The 14,072-nt window shown below is 39.6% G+C and overlaps 1 protein-coding gene across 6 annotated transcripts in view; it reads right to left on the bottom strand.

Moving 5' to 3' along the window:
- The window catches only part of MYO1D (myosin ID), a 377,108-nt gene that overhangs the window by 282,332 nt on the left and 80,704 nt on the right, over nt 1–14,072 (bottom strand). Inside the window, exons 1-2 of one of the 6 annotated variants that reach the window (XM_054535148.2) lie at nt 10,578–10,722; nt 8,846–8,973 (exon numbers count right to left, since the gene is read on the bottom strand). The exons of 3 other annotated variants lie outside the window; for them this stretch is intronic. The gene's annotated coding sequence lies outside the window, so the exon portion shown is untranslated. 6 annotated transcript variants of the gene reach the window in all.

Here is a 14,072-nt window from a genome sequence, read left to right on the forward strand (position 1 = left end):
ACGTTAGAAGCTCATTTTACTTGAAATTCTAAGTTTGGTTATCATATACAAAACTTTCAATTTGTTTGGGTCTTAAAATCACCACTAGATGGTGCCAATATACACCTTAACAGCAACTCAAATTTGAGTTTGCATTGGAAAGCCATAGGGTAGTAAGTAAGCACTAAAGTAATATAGTCGCTTACTCTGTTTGCCTCCAGGAAGAACTACTAATTATCCTAGATGACAAATAGGATGTTATCATCTCTTACAAGAGACGAAGGAAGGTGTTCCTATGACTTCTGTGTGCAAACCTTTCATGACAAACTTTTATAATTATTCAGTATCTACTTTGTGCCAGATACTGGGTCAAGCCCTGGGAATTAAAAAAGGAGTAGAGAACAGGAAAGCATTGTACATAAATAACAACAATATAGTGTGATAGGTAAGGTAATAAAAGCATGTATTGTAGTGACAAAGATTATCCCATTAAACCACTTTCAATGAGGAACACTAAGAGTAAGAGCATACAGGGTTTGGCCTCCGGGTTTCTGTTGACTTCCGTCTACCAACAACACTTTCACCCACCAAAACCTCCCCTACCACTTCTCTCTGTCTCTGTTACTCTTGTTCTCATTAATGAGCTATTTACAGTTCCCAAGAGCGCCATGCCTTCATGGTTTTGCCCATGGAGTTCATTCTGCCTCACATACCTTTTCCTGGTTCCTTCTTCCCCATGTGCTTGCCAGATTCCCTCTCCTCCAAAAGTCTAAGCACTAGTTCCTCTACGGAGTCACTCTTAATACTCTACCTCCAACGTCAGTTTTATGGTCTTTGCTCTGTTACCTTTTTTTTTTCCTTTTTAGAACTTCCTAAATGGTTAACATAAATTAATAGCAATTGATTTTTTAAACTAGTAAGTTTAAAAATATTTATTGAAAGGGACATATATTTTCACTGGCTTCTAAGTGAAACAAAGAGGTTCTAAAAAGTTCTGAATTAGTGAGTAGTAATGGAGAAAATATAAAGGTATAATAATGACATTGGCAAACAATAGTTCATTGTACAGGAATTCTGAAACCTTTTTTTTAAAGTAGCCTTGTAAATTTGCACGTGTCACTTATATATAGGACAATCTACAGTAGGAAGTCAAAATGAGAGGAGCTCCTTCAGATCAGTCACGGGCAGACTACATGCACAACCCCACAGAAAAGGAAGACAGTGTGGGGAGGGGTGGGGTATGGAGAACCAGAAGGTGGTTGGCCCAGTCAGAGTAGAAGGTTGTGTTAAGGAATGCTGGGGAACAGTTGGAAATGTACATGGGGGTCAGATTTGATATGATATGAAAACCAGGCTTAGGGAGTTTACATTTGAGGGAGTTTACATTTGATGTGACTGGAAACAAGGAATCAGTGAAGACTTTTCTAGTTAAAGACATCAACAAAGTGCTCAGTGAGGGGAATGGTAGGAGAAATGAGGAAAGGAAAATTGGAGTTGTTTCACAGGGAAACTGGACAGAATCTTAAAACTTACTGAACATAAGGGACAAAAATATATTTAACTTTGAGTTAGGCAGAAGAGAAAAAGGAATTTATTTCAGATGACTATATCTCAAATGTGCTCCTGAAGCGTCTAAGTTAGATTCACCCACTAACAGAATTCAGTGTTATCCTTGGTTGACTTCCTGAAATATATGGAACCAATTATAATCAGGAAGAAAATTCTCTGTGAATGGTCTACTAGGTATGGTATTAACAAAATCTTATTCGTAAGTATTATTCATTTACTTGAGGAGGAACATACACTTTCTGAATAGGTGTTGCTTAATCACACTGATTTGGCCTGTCTTCCTTCCTTTTTGAATTTAAATGGAATCTTAAGTTACCACAAATGTTCCTATTTCTCAGGAGAGATGTCCATCTACCCATGCCATTTTTTTTGGCCTTTCACTATCTCCTTAGACAACTCCAATTTAGGTTCCACTCTTGCACTTCAATAAATCTTGACCAAACTTCCCAAACTGCTAAATTCACTGGTTGGTTTTCTATGCTCATCTTACTTAATTTCTCAGTATTCGACACTGACTCCCATTTCCTCAACACACTCTTCTATTGGCTTCTTTGAGCCACATTCTCTTCATTTTCCTTCTGCTTCTCTGGTTTTCCTTCTCAGTCTCCTTTGCTGGCTCCTCTTTTTCTGCTGATCTCTAAATATTCCAGTTCTCTAGGGTTGAGTCTAGTATCACTTCAAACACCATTCAAGGGTCTTCCATTTAAGGAGGATAAAGTAATGCTATCTTGGCCCCCTTTCTACCCTCAGAAAATCAACAAGAATAACAAAAACAGAAAAAGACACCACCTAAGATGAAACAAAAAACTAGCCACAACTCTGAACCACAATCTATGAAGAAAGATTGTGAAAAGCTATGAAAACTAGACCTAGTTGAGGCAGGTTGCTAAGACTGAATATATGCCTCTTCAAATCTCCGGCACTGGAGTAGAGTTCTCCAGAAGTAGGTTGCAGTTCCTGAGTAGCCAAACCAAAAATCTTGGTAAGAATGTCAGGGTCTCAGTATGCAGGTGGCTTTGGAACAAAATAAGTCCCATTTGACACTTCTAAGTATATGTAAGGTGAGGTTAAATGAAGAAATAACTAGAAATTCCTTTAAAAAAAAAAAAAAACAACAGGCTGTCATAGTGGTGAGGCAAAAGAGAAAAAGTGCAGTGGCTCTGCAGCAGATGATCTTGATAAATGAAAAGAGGTAATGCTAAATCACCTCCCAGAAGTCTCAGACATACATAGGGAACTTGCTTTCTAGTTAGGCAAGCTTCTTGCCATTTCAGGGCAGGGAGTTGGTGAGACAGGGAATGAGCAGCAGACCACCAAACTCAGTGCATTTTATCTTTCAACCCAGAATGAACCATACCTACTCAAAGATGACAATCATTAGGCCAGGCGCAGTGGCTCACGCCTGTAATCCTAGCATTTTAGGAGGCTGAGGTGAGTGGATCACCTGAGGTCAGGAGTTTGAGACCAGCCTGGCCAACATGGTGAAATGCCGGCTCTACTAAAAATACAAAAATTAGCTGGGCGTGGTGGTGCATGCCTGTAATCCCAACTACTCGGGAGGCTGAGGCAGGAGAATCTCTTGAACCCAGGGGGCAGAGGTTGCAGTGAGCTGAGATCGCGCCACTTCACTCCAGCCTGGGTGAAAGAGCAAAACTCTGTCAAAAAAGAAAAAAGACGGTCATCAGAAGTGAACCAGAATGGGGCACATGATAAGATGTTAGAAGAAAAGAAAAAAAAAAGTAGGTAGTGGGTAAAACATCTGACAGGCAAAAGGCAGACCAAGAATACCCCCCTCCCCCCAAAAAAAAACCACAAAGTAGAAAAATTATGAAAGAACATTCTGTATGAAAGCAAAGAATACAAAAAAAATGTAGCTCTCTAAAATAAGATATCAAAGAAGGTATCATTTAGAAGGAGAAATTGTGTTTAAAATCATTTTTTCAAGAGATAAAAAGCTAGAAGAGCTCAAGAAAAAAACCAGAAGAGAGAAAAAAAATCCACAGCAATAAAGGTCATATTAAAAGACATAAAGAGAATGGACACCGCTGAAAATAGAAGGGGACAAGAAGAAAAGGTGGAGAAAAGTAAGCAAAATAATTTTTTGTATTATCTCATTTATATGTAAAATCTTAATTTTTTTTTTACCTCAATAGTTTTTGTGGAACAGGTGGGTTTTGTTTACATGGGTAAGTTCTTTCGGGGTGATTTCCAAGATTTTGGTACACTTGTCACCCAAGCAGCAGTATACACTGTACCAGGTATGTAGTCCTTTTTTTTTTTTTTGAGACGGAGTCTTACTTTGTCACCCAGGCTGGAGTGCAGTGGCACGATCTCGGCTCACTGCAACCTCCACCTCCCGGGTTCAAGCGATTCTCCTGCCTCAGCCTCCCAAGTAGCTAGCTGGGACTACAAGCGCCCACCACCATGCCCGGCTAATTTTTGTATTTTTAGTAGAGACGGGGTTTCACTATGTTGGCCAGGATGGTCTCAATATCTTGACCTCGTGATCTGCCCGCCTCAGCCTCCCAAAGTGTTGGAATTACAGGCGTGAGCCACAGCGCCAGGCCTGGTATGTGGTCTTTTATTCCTCGCCCACCTCCCTCCCTTTCCCCTCAAGTTCCCAAAGTCTGTTATATCATTCTTTTGCCTTTGCATCCTCATAGCTTAGCTCCCACTTACAAATGAGAACATATGATATTTGGCTTTCCATTCCTGAGTTACTTCACTTAGAATAATGGCCTCCAGCTCTATTCAGGTTATTACAAAAGACATTATTTTGTTCCTCTTTATGGCCGAGTAGTATTCCATGGTGTACCTATACCACATTTTCTTTATCCACTCATTGGTTCATGGGCATTTAGGTTGGTTTCATATTTTTGCAATTGCAAATTGTACTGCTATAAACATGTGTGTGTGTGTGTGTGTCTGTTTCACTTAATGACCTCTTTTCCTTTGAGTAGATACCCAGTAGTGGGATTACTGAATCAAATGGTAGTTCTCCATCCTGTCGTTGTACTGGTGAGATTACATTCTCACTAGCAGTGTAAAAGTGTTCCCTTTTACACCATATCCATGCCAATATCTGTTATTTTTTGATTTTTTACTCTGCTGATTATTTCTTTTGCTGTGCAGAAGCTTTTTAAGTTTAAGTAGGTCCCATCTATTTATTTTTGTTGCATTTGCTTTTGGGGTCTTAGTCATGAATTCTTTGCCCAAGCCAATGTCTAGAAGAGTTTTTCTATGTTATCTTCTATAATTTTTACACTTTCAGGTCTTAGATTTAAGTCTTTGATCCATCTTGAGTTGATTTTTGTATAAGGACCCAGTTTCATTCTTCTACATGTGGCTTGCCAGTTTTCCCAGCACCATTTACTGAATAGGGTGTCTTTTCCCCAGTTGTCGAAAATCAGTTGGCTGTACTTGACTTTATTTCTGGGTTATCTGTTCTGTTCCATTGGTCTACATGCCTATTTTTATAGCAGTACCATGCTGTTTTGGTAACTATAGCCTTACCGTATAATTTGAAGTCAGGTAATGTCATGCCTTCAGATTTGGTTTTTTTGCTTAGTCTTGCTTTGGCGGTGCAGGCTCTTTTTTGGTTTCATATGAATTTTAGGATTGTTTATTTCCAGTACTGTGAAAAATGATAATGGTATTTTGATAGGAATTGCATTAAATCTATAGATTGCTTTGGGCAGTATGGTCATTTTCACAATACTGATTCTACCCATTCATAAGCATGGGATACGTTTCCATTTGTTTGTGCCATCTAATATTTCTTTCACGAGTGCTTTGTAGTTTTCCTTGTAATCTTTCACCTCCTTGGTTAAGTATATTCCTAAGTTTTTTTGTTTGTTTTTCAGCTGTTGTGAAAGGGACTGAGTTCTTGATTTGATTCTCAACTTGGCCACTGTTGTATATAGCAGTGCTACTGGTTTGTGTATGCTGATTTTGTATCCTGAGACTTTACTGAATTTGTTTATCAGATCTAGGAGCTTTTTTGATGGGTCTTCGGGGTTTTCTAGGTATATGATCAGATCACTGGTGAACAGCAACAGTTCAACTTCCTCTTTTCCAATTTGGATGCTCTTTCTTTCTCTTGTCTGATTGCTCTGGCCAGGACTTCTAGTACTATGTTGAATAGAAGTGGTGAACGTGGGCATCCTTGTTTTGTTCTAGTTCTCACAGGGAATGCTTTCAACTTTTCCCCATTCAGTATGATGTTGGCTGTGAGTTTGTCACAGATGTGAGGTATCTGATAATGGTGACATTTCAAAACAGTAAATAAATATACCAATAATAAACATCAATAAACAGTGTTAGAAAATGGGCTAGTCACTTGGAAAAATAAAAAACACAGATCATTAGTGTCATAAGTTGAACTGTATTCTCCCAAAAGATACGTTGAAATCCTAACCCCTAGTATCTGTGGATGTAACCTTATCTGGAAATAGGGTTTTTGCAGGTGAAATCAAGTTAGGAGGAGGTCATTAGGGTGGACCTGAAACCCATAAAAAGAGAAAAATGCCCCATGAAGGGAGAGACAGGGAGAACACTGTGCAATGACAGAGGCAGAGACTAGAAGAAGAATGCAGCCACAAGTCAAGCCAAGCCAAGGATTGACGACCACTGCCAGCAGCTAGGAAGAGTCCAGGAAGGGTATCTCCCTTGACGGTCTTGTGGGGTATGGCTCTGCTGACACCTTGAATTTGGACTTCTAGTTTTCTGAACTGTGGAACAATACACTTCTTTATTTTAAGCCCCCCTGGTTTGTGGTAATTTGTTACAATAATCGTAGGAATAAAACTAGTTATACTAAAATAAATTCAATAAAAATGTCTCTTTCTTCCTTACAAATAAAGAAATGTAAATCAAATCAACAATAAGATATGCTTCTTCACCTATATAGAGCAAGAGTTTTGATAGTGAACAGTGTTAGCAAAAATATGCAACCTCAGGTATCTTCACTGTCACAGGTATCATCTTAACTGATCTGCTCAAACCACTCTCCACCCGTTCCCCATACAGTAGCAAGTATGATCTTAAAATATAAATCTTATCTTACTCTGCATTCCTAGCCTTAAATCTTTTCAATGGGAAACTTTAATCTCCAGCCAATCTGACACGCAGATATTGGTTCATCTCATGCCATCTACCTCTGATTACTGTGTGCACTGGCCTTCATTCATCTAAATTCCCCTATCCTCATCATTCCACACCTGTTTGTTTCCTAAATTTCATACAAGTTCCTTATCCATCAAAATTTCTCTATCCCCCATCATTCCACACCTGTATGTTTCCTTTGTAATACCAGTCACAAGTTGTTTTTTGTTTACTTGTTTATTGTCTGTCTGCAAAGGAATAGAGGACATATCTACCTTGTTCATGTTTTATCTTCGGAACGATCTTCTCTTTCTGTGGACAATTTCACATAATCTAGATACAAATAGCAACTTTTATTCTAGAAAAATAAAATTAAATGGTAACTACTCCAACTCAACTTCTGAGACAGACTTTTCGTTGCTGGAGAAGAAGGTTACAGAATATATGGGGCTCAGTCGGAACTGGAAGAATCAGTAAAAACTCATAGTATATGCAGGGCAAAGAGAGAGAAGAGGGAGAGAGGAAAAGATAGGTATGCACACACACGTTTCCTAACTCTGTCCCCTTAGAGAAACAGTAACACCAGATGAAGGCTTGGAAATACCACTTTTCTTAACTAAAAGGACTCAGGGCTCCTTGAAGAAAAGCAGATTCTATCACTGGAACAGGGAAAGTACAAAATGAACTTGGACTATCTTGTTGAGCCAGAAAGTAGGAAAGGCACATGTCAAAAGGACACAGGAGCTAGATTGAATGGACTTTCACTGCACCCATCTGCGACCACATGGGCATTAAAATCATGTCATTAATGAGCTGGGCGTGGTGGCTCACACATGTAATCCCAGCACTTTGGGAGACTGAGGTGGGTGGATCACCTGAGGTCAGGAGTTTGAGACCAGCCTGGCCAACATGGTGAAACCCCATCTCTACCAAAAATACAAAAATTAATTGGGCATGGTGGCACATGCCTGTAATCTCAGCTACTCGGGAGGCTGAGGCAGGAGAATCGCTTGAACCAAGGAGGCAGAGGTTGCAGTGAGCCGAGATCACACCACTGCATTCCAGCCTGGGCAGCAGAGCGAGACTCCGTCTCAAAAAAAAAAAAGGATATTGTTGGAACAACTGATAAAATCTGAACATCAGCTATGAATTAGAAACCAGAATTGTGTCAAAATTACACTTTCTGATTTTGATCACTGTATTGTGGTTATGTAAGAGAAGATCCTTGTTCTTAAGAAACACACCCTGAATTATTTAATGATAGGGGCCTGATGTCTCCAATTTATTCTCCAATGGTTACAAAAAATAACTACATACATATATAAAAATATACAAAGAGAAATTAAGAAGCAAATAGAGCAAAATGTAAACAACTGGTAAAGAACAAAAGGGGGTTTCTTGTAGTATCGTCTACCTTTTTTGTAAATTTGAAATTATATCAAAATTAGAAGTTGATAATAAAAAGCCAACTTCTAATCCTCTTTATATAGTTAATTAATTAATTTAAAATAGACAAGATAGACTCTTAGTAAAAGATTCAAAAGATGTAAATGAATACACAGTGAAAAGTGTTTCTCTCTCATCTTTCCTACAGCTTCCCTCCTCAGAGACAACCACTGCTGCTGGTTTCCTGTGAATTCATTTAGAAACAGTTTAGTTGTTGTTTTTGAATGAATGGCAATTTTTTTTTCTCTAATTAAAATGTTTATCTTGGCAAAAGTCTCATGTAAGTAGATAGAGAAAAGCTGAGTTTTTTATGGCTGCATAGTATTCCGTTTCATGGGTGATTATACAATAATATATTTAATCAGTCCCTATTGGACATTTAGTTTTGTTACTATGAACAATGCAAGTATAAATATAATGGTAGCTATTTCTTTGTGCATATGTGTATGTATATCTGTAGAATGCACATCTAGAATTCAAATTATTAGTTCAAAGGATATAAGCAATTTAAATTTATGAATTATATTGCCAAATTAGTCTCCAAAAAGACTGTACCAATTTAAACTTCTGCTTATAATGTATGACAGTTTCTGTTTCATGGGTGTGGGTTTTTTAACCAACGATACTGGCCTATTTAGAAAGGACAGAGTTTTATTGTCAAAATACACAAAACTTTGACCCCTTTCTTCACAGATGCGCCTAGCTTATGCAATGTTCATTAGGTTACTTTCAATAAGGTTCAGCCTACCTTGCCAGTTCTTAGATGAGAATCTCTCCCAAGGGTGAAAGCATCTTGTTTCTGCTTCTCTTGGCAAAAATCATGGTTTCCATGTGATGGAGTCAATTAGTTTTATCCCCTTGTTAGACTGTGTGTTCCTGAGATGGACAGGGACCATATGTTGGAAAGAGTAGGAGCTTTATTTTACTTTTGTTTTTATTTTTCTAGAGACAGGGTCTCGTTCTGTCACTTAGGCTACAGTGCAGTGGTATGACCATAGCTCGCTGTAACTTCAAACTCCTGGGCTCAAGTGGTTCTTCTGCCTCAGCCTCCCCAATAGCTGGGACTACAGGTGTACGCCACCATGCCTGGCCAATTTTTTGATTTTTCTGTAGAGACAGGTTCTCTCTATGCTGTCCAGGCTGGTCTGGAGCTCCTGGCCACAAATGATCCCCCTACCTTGGCCTCCAATTATGAGCTTTAGAGTCATACAGCACTGGAGCCCTGGGTTTGAACCCTGGCTCTGCTAGTCACTGATTGTGTGCATTTATAAACATCTAAGTAACTAGTAAGTGTCCATGTGCCAGTTACTATGTCAAGAGCACTCAAGCTGTCTTAAAATGATCTGGAAAAGGATGCTTTGTTTTGACCTTTTGTTAACACACTGAAGCCTAGAATTGACAACTTGGAAGAGGGCACTTAAGAAGCACCACCACAGTCCACCAGTGTAGCACTCAAGCTCTTGACATAGTACCTGGCACATGGACACTTACTAGTTACTAGAAGAATAAGACATAGTATTATTGTACTCAAAGACTTATATAAACAGACAATGCCATGCAGTAAGCACAACGATAGAGGGTTTAAAAACTAGGCTTTTTTTTTTTTTTTTAACACTTATTCCCTTCTTGTTCTCATTCTCCTCTGTCTCTCACTCTCTCTCTGTGTTCCAGAAAAGATTTAAGGCAATAACAAAGATAGAAAGAATGTCATGGAAGCTTAGAGAAGGATACCTAAACCAGCTTTAGGAGTGGGAGGCTTCAAAGAAGACTTCCTAAAAATTGTATTGCTTGACATTTGAATTATTTATGCAATTATATAATCTCCACATAGACGGTTCTAACCACTTCTTGGTTTACACTCTCTTAAAATGATTTGGAAAAGGATGCTTTATTTTGATCTTTTGTTAACACACTGAAGCCTAGAATTAACAACTTGGAAGACAGCACTTAAGAAGCACCACCACAGCCCACCAGTGCAGCATATGGGTATTCCCAGGCCCATCGATAGCAGAGGAAAGGGTGTATTGATTAAGAAAGTGGACTCTGGGATCTGGCTGCAGTTTACCACTGACTAGCTCTATGATCATGTGGAAGCTGTTTAACCTCCCTGTGCCTCACTTTCTTCAATTGATATAGTACCTTTCCCTCAGAGGATTGTTACAGGAAGTGAGATACTCTGCATAAAGTGCTCAGCACACTAATTAGTACATGGTAACAGCACAATAATACCAAGTCCTATTTTTATTATGAGCAATAGCAGAAGTCATAAGAATGGCAGGAAATATCTTTCCTCCACTTGAGACCCATTGTTCAGCATGCGGCATCAGTGCTATGTTTCTGTTTAACATCACAGTGAGGGTTACTTCTGCTAGCATAGCGAATGGTGATCCAGCTTGGCTTCATGTTTATAAAGCATTCTTCTAGCAGTTCATGGGGACCCTCTAAGATCAAATGCCTTCAGTAAAATTGTTTAGGCTTACCACAGGACATAAGAACTAGTTAGGACCACTGGTGGTGGATTAAATGACGGACGTTGTGATTTCATTTCTCGGCTTTCTTCTTCTGGTGCAATATTTCTTCATTTGAGCTGCACAGACCAGAAGATGTGGTCAGGAGATGCCTAGTTGAATTATCTTACCTTTCCTCTGCAATGGAAAACAACTGTTTTTGATATATACATTTTTAGGTGATGCTTGCTTTTCCAAAACACAATTATTTATTAAGGCATGCCTAATTTTAAATGTTATTGATGTATTTAATTGTATTTGTATCCATTTGTTTATTCAATCAATCATTAGTTATTAGCACTCATGTTCCAAGCATTGTGCTGGGAGCCACAGGCAGAAGAATAAACAGTAGACTCATCTCCACCCTAATGCAGGCAATGATAAGGACAGACACTAAATGGAGGTCTAGGGAAAGCCAATAGAATGCACTGTACTGGTGGAGGGAAGCAGCAGTGTTTGAGGAATCCAGAGCAGGGCATGTGACTATACCACAGCAGAGAGAGCACAGGGAGAGAGTTGTGAGAGGAGGGCCAGAGCGCGCAAGGCCTTAGGGCTTGTGACTTTATCCAAGGGTGGAGCTTTAAGTATTGATCACATTTGCTTTTCTGAAAGCTTCCCTTTGGCTGCAGGGTGTAAGGAATTGAGTGCCTGCTAATGGACCAGTTAGGAGGCACTACTCTGGTCCCAAGAAGGAATGACAGGGTCTCTGGTTGGGATGGAGCAGTAGAGAGACAGAGAAGTAGACAGCCTTTAAGAGTAGAGATATAATCTATTGGAGAAGGTAACTTACTGGGTATGAGAGGCAAGAAAGAAGGAAGTGTCAGGGTAAGTATCTCATGAGCTACTGAGCAGACCGTGATGCTCCATTAATGAGGATAGGGACAGGAGGCAACTGTGATTCAGACAGACTATGCAATCTGTTTGAGACACCTGAGAGAGATCCAAGTGGAGATGTTTCTCACACTTCTTTCTCTCATAGAATTAAACCCGATCCCCTGAACACAAAGTGAACAACACCGAGGATGGCAAACACAGATCATCAGCAGTGGAGAGGGCAAGCAGATATCCACACCATCACAGCCAGCAAACACAGCAAGGAGAACACATACTTCATTGCCCCATTTAAAAGTGGAAAAATATTTTAAAGAGACAGGAGATATCTGGGTTCTATTTAAATTTTTTTTTTTTACTAACTGAATTCATCATACCAAGTTCCTCAGTGATTCAACCTTCCTGGTATAATAGAAACAAACAGAATACCTTCCTCCCATAAAACGTTAACTACTAAGGTCTCATGCAATTCAGTTTTTTAAAAAATACAATAAAGAAGCTATACAATGTCAGCACATGAATAAATCACCATAGCATTGTTTAGCTATGAAGTGCTTGTAAGATTCTCCCCGGGGCCTGAAAGCTTAAGGAGATGAATAACACCTCCCCTCTCAGGCCCAGTCCCAAGGTGTAACTTGGGGCAGCAGCTTGCGCCAGCAAGATAGCAGAAGCAGGAAGAGAGTCCGCCTGAAGACAAGTACTCCTAAAGATTGAGAAAGAGGCCATCCAGGTACAACATAGCAGTTACGTCAGACTACGACACTTCCTGTTTACAGGAGACTATAAAACCTTTGCCCCGTCCTTACTTGGTGCTGAGGCCATTTTAGGCCTCAGCCCGCCTGCACCCAGGCGCTCATTAAAACAGCATGTTGCTTCACACCACCTCATGTTGTCTGTTAGCGCGCTCTCGGGGTTCGAACCGATACAAGAACCTTGACAGTGCTGAGTGTCCAATAATGACAGGCATGAAGATTTAAACCAAAACATAAGAATGAAAATTACCTATTAATAATAATATGACACTGATTTTCTCTTTCAACCAACAATAAACATAATTTCTCCAACATGGGGCTCAATATTTATATATTTATTCCTTTTCATCCATTCCATTTAGAAATGATTTCCCATTATGGTAACATTTGGCTACTTGGCACGCCTAGGGAAGTAGTTAGCTGCATTTTACCTTAACTGGGGAGTTAGCTTATTTATAAATCAACACTGCTCAGGAAAATGAAGGATACCTGGACCTGATGCAGAAAACTCTTTAGTAGGAATTCACGATTATATGAATTGATAACAATTATGCATTTTAAATAATATTAAAAACCATGTGAATTACAGTATTAAACATACTTTTTTTTTTGAGACTGTCTCACGGTGTTGTCTGGACTGCAGAGCAGTGGCATGATCGCAGCCTCACTACAACCTCCACCTCACAAGCTCAAGTGATCCTCCCACCTCAGCTTCCTGAGTAGCTGGGACTACAGGCGCGGGCCACCACATCCAGCTAATTTTTGTATTTCTTGTAGAAACGGGGTTTTTGCCATGTTGCCCAAGCTGTTCTCGAACTCCTAAGCTCAAGCAATCTGCTGGCCTCAGCCTTCCAAAGTGTTGGGATTACAGGTGTGAGCCACCATGCCCAGCCAAACATCCTTTTAAAAAACAAGTAAATCCCACAGATGGCTGAGGACTTTAACTAAATAGAATAAACTTAAGATTCTCATCCCGTCCCACTCTCAAATTTATACTGGTAGGAAGCCTCTCTACCTTACATGGTACTGAGGTATTTCACTCCATGAGAGGGGTCTCTGGACGACAGGAAACCTAAACAGTATATTCTGTCACTTTTAAATAACTATGCCTAATTCAGAAAATGACAGAAAACTTAGTCAGTACACTGCATCACTTTTTTTTTTTTTTTTTGAGATGGAGTGTCGTTCTGTCACCAGGCTGGAGTACAGTGGTGCGATCTCAGATCACTTCAACCTCTGCCTCTCAGGTTCAAGCGACTCCCCTGCCTCAGCCTCCCAAGTAGCTGGGATTACAGGCATCTGCCACCACACTCGGCTAATTTTTTGTATTTTAGTAGAGATGGGGTTTCACCATGTTGGTCAAGACAGTCTTGATCTCCTGACCTCGTGATCCACCCGCCTCGGCCTCCCAAAGTGCTGGCATTACAGGTGTGAGCCACCGCACCTGGCCTGCTGCATCACTTTTTAAAAAATGTAGTTTCTTATCCCACTTTTCATAACATGTGAAGCCTGTGATGTATTTAAAGAAAGGTTTTCCCAGGTGTTATTAAAAATCCTCAGGTACCCAGATAGGCAGCTTTTGGGCACAGGCTGGGAGGCACAGTAGTCCCCCTTATCCAAAGTTTCGCTTTCCGTGGTTTCAGTTATCTTCAGTCAACCATGGCCCAAAAACATGAAGATATTTCGAGAGAAAGCTCACATTCATATAACTTTTATTACAGTTTATTGTTATAATTGTTCTATTTTATTATTGCTGTTAATCTCTTACTGTGCCTAAATTATAAATTAAACGTCATCACATCTATGTACATATAGGAAAAAACAGTATATATAGTGTTCAGTATAGGTGGTCTCAGGCATCCACTAGACATCTTGGAGTGTATCC

This window comes from Pongo abelii, chromosome 19 (genome assembly GCF_028885655.2).
Source record: "Pongo abelii isolate AG06213 chromosome 19, NHGRI_mPonAbe1-v2.0_pri, whole genome shotgun sequence".
Taxonomy (NCBI): Eukaryota; Metazoa; Chordata; class Mammalia; order Primates; family Hominidae; genus Pongo; species Pongo abelii.